Source organism: Octopus sinensis, linkage group LG3 (genome assembly GCF_006345805.1).
Source record: "Octopus sinensis linkage group LG3, ASM634580v1, whole genome shotgun sequence".
Taxonomy (NCBI): Eukaryota; Metazoa; Mollusca; class Cephalopoda; order Octopoda; family Octopodidae; genus Octopus; species Octopus sinensis.
In genome coordinates, this window is record NC_042999.1 from 163741659 (window position 1) to 163745424 (window position 3766).

Consider the following 3766-nt stretch of genomic DNA (forward strand, 5'->3'; position numbering starts at 1 on the left):
GCCCCATCATATGACCTTGTAAAACGCTGGCATCGTGAATTCAAACATGATCGGAACTCTGTGGAAACAGCTCCCAGATCTGGTCACCCCCTTCTGCCATTGATGAGGCATCTGTCCATCAAGTTGAAGCTGCCATTTTGGAAGATCGATGCATAACTATTCGCCAAATAGCCCATGAGGTCAAGATTAGTACCGGGTCTGTGGAAACTATCATTCATGACCATTTGCATATGCAAAAGGTGTCTTCCAGATGGATTCCCAGGTTGCTCACACCTTTCCAGAAGCAAGAACGCGTCGAGTGCTCGAGGATGAATTTGGAGATGTGCCAAGAAGATGAGTCAAAATTTTTCAAAAGACTGATTACACAGGATGAAACCTGGGTCCATCACTATGATTCAGAGACTAAAGCCCAGTCAATGCAGTGGAAGCACCGTGACTCACCTCCTCCAAAGAAGGCAAGGGTGCAGCCCTCCGCTGGCAAGGTCATGCTCACAGTCTTCTGGGACCAGGACGGAGTAGTGATGACAGATTTCCTGGCAAAGGGTACCACAATTACAGGAGCCTATTATGCTTCACTTTTGAGGAAATTATGAGAAGCTATCAAAATCAAGAGGTGGGGCAAGATCAGCAAAGGCATCCTCCTCCTGCAGGACAACTCGCGTCCACAACTCGCGTGTCGCCAGATCAGAAGCACAGGCGTGCTGCTATGAACTCCTCCCTCATCCCCCCTACGCTCCTGACCTTGCACTCTCTGATTTTCACCTCTTCCCAGCTATGAAGTTTTTTTTGAAAGGAAAGCATTTCACAGATGATGCAGCCTTGATTTCTAAAGTCACGTCGTGGTTGGAGGACCAAGCTGGGGTCTTCTACAAAAACGGTCTCCAGCGCTGCATCAAACGATGGCAGAAATGCGTAACTCTGGGTTGTTCCTATGTAGAAAAAGACTAATAACTGTGCCAAGTTTCGTTGCTCTACTGCTATGGGAAGTGGGTCAGGGGCATTACTTATTGAACGCCCCTCGTATATACGTTTATACACTCACTTATCCCAAAACATATGAACCGCAGTTTTCCGTGCATGATGAATATTATTCTTTCCTACTCAAAGCACAAGAACCGAAATTTTTGGGGAGGGGGACAGTCGATTAGATAGACTCCAATACGCAATTGGTTCTTAATTTATCGACCCCGAAAAGATGAAAGGCAAAGTCGACCTTGGCTGAATTTGATCTCAGAACGTAAAGACGGACGAAATACCGCCAGGTATTTCGCCCGGCGTGCTAACGTTTCTGCCAGCTCGCCACCTTGCATGATGAATAATGCTAGAAAAAGCTGATTGCTTTGAGGTTCCGCAGTTCTTTTATAGATGCAGATTAATTTTCGATTGTATTCTTCATTAGGAATGAAATTAAACCAGTCTATGACTTCAAGAATGTTTCCCTACAATGGCTGAGGTGAAGCTTCTCTAAATGTTGGTTTGAATATGATTTCGTAGAGTTTATAAGTCTAAACGATCTTTTAATTCTGACTTGTCCTCAAATTCTGAATTATCCTCAAATTCTGATTTGTCCTTACATTCTGTTTTAGTCCTTAAATGTAAAATGAAGGAGTGTTGGTAGAAGAGGCTTTCTGCTGTCGCCAATGGAGATGCTGTTATCAAGCATTCTTTTCCGATGGTGTTATTAAGCGTTGGTATCAAATTATTTTTTTTTGTGTTTGCTCGTGACCACATTAGAAGCAACACATGAGTTTGCATACTAAAAAACCCCGTACAGATTTTCCATTTTCTCCCTCCCAACCTCTCTCTCTCTCTTTCTCTCTCTGTCTGTCACTCTCTCTCTGTATATATATATATCGATTAGATGTTTATGTTACGATTTTCAAAGGATATAAAAAGTTTGTCACTGATGGAGATCTATTAGACTTAAAACTAAAGTGTTCATCAATTCTAGTTGATTTCTGTGTTTTAGGAGGAGATACTCTATTAGAGATGTTTGAAAGATATATACGAGGGTAATGGTGGTGACAACGACGATACTAACAGCAATAGTAGTTATAAGTGTTTATATTGTGAAGTAATGTAAGAAGTCAGACATTAGAAGACGGGAGAAAAGAAAAGCTAAAAGTCAAACGAGTGCTTTTAAAAACTAAAATTCTGTAGGGAATAGATCAGAACACATATCGCCATCTTACTTCTAGTGCAATTACCAATAAGTAAACAAAAAAGAGAAACTACTAAAAAAACGCTTAACGATCTCAAACGGAAACAAATATTGTATTGCCACTCAACGCCGACAACTGTACAGCACTCTTTCCACCAATACCTCCTTACTTTACCTTCAATGACTATACCGGTATTTTAAATCAAATACTTAGGCTCGTAAACCTGACGAAATCTGATATTAGCAGTATATTTAATAAGTCTTTCGATGATTCAAAAGAATTGAAAGGCTTTACTTCAGTTCTGGCACGACACAAGACAACGAATAACTTCCTTACTTTAGAACTTTCACTTATTCATCTTCTATATTACTCTACTTATTTCCATATTTATTTGTTTTTCGTTTAAGTGTTTTATAACTATTTTAACACAATGGTCCAATATTTACCATTGATGATGATGAAATTGAAAGTTATCACTAACAAACTCTAGAATTGTAATCTCACTAATTAACTAATCCATTAACTTTGATACTTCTATTTATTAATATTCATCTTATTTATTTTATCCATTTTCCATTTCGGATCTGTTTCTTCTCACTTTTCTGTTAATAATTGCCTCACTTCAATGACTTTTACAGATATCTATTTATATATTTTGCTCTGTCTCATTAAATATTACACACATGCGCGCACATATACACGCGCACAGGCACACACTTATACTTTTCATTCCAAATTATAATCTCAATGTAGCTAGAGGTCAACTTTTTTAGGCCAGTCCTTAATACTACTCTACACTTTACTCTTCGCCATATTTTTTTATACATTTACATAATTAGGATAAACGACTTTCTGAGAAACCGTTTGGCAGACAAATTCTAGTTTACAATAACCCTTAGTCTTCCAAACCCTGCTGTATGACACACGTATGTAGATCAATATACACAGCATCTCAATACTACATCAAATACAGCTGCACACTACACCAATATAGATTTCATTTCACAGCAACACACGACATGCTTCTGTACAATGCTAGTCACTCCTTAACACTGCACGGCAACATTGCATCACGCTAATTCTTGCTGCACAATGTATCTCAACATGCACTTCATCACATTAAAATACATTGTACTTTTCATCTCTCTCTCTCTCTCTACTGTATATTCACACTACACACTTTATCCTGCACGCTACACATTGCACACTGCATAGCAAATATACTTCTCTCTACTACATATTACAATCTGTTTAGGTGATAAACTTCATCTATTGACCGGTTTAGTAGCACCGCTTGACCTTTGGATACCTCTTGACCTTTGGATACCTTTAACGGAAGCATTTGGGCCAAGTCTGCAATCCTTCTTCTCTCACTTCCGTCAGTTACGGAGACTCTGTAAAGCGTTATGGAAACTGGCTTTCCTTCTGACTAAGAGATAAAAGTCCTCTGCGTGTTCTTTCATTCTAATGCTCTCAGCCAAATTCCAAGAACGAACGAAATGCGTCTACTCTTGTAAGAGTTAATAAATATATACTTCTACTTCAATTTATGTAGGGTTTATATAGGATTCTTTTCTTTATAGCCTGCTTTAAGTAAGGCAGAG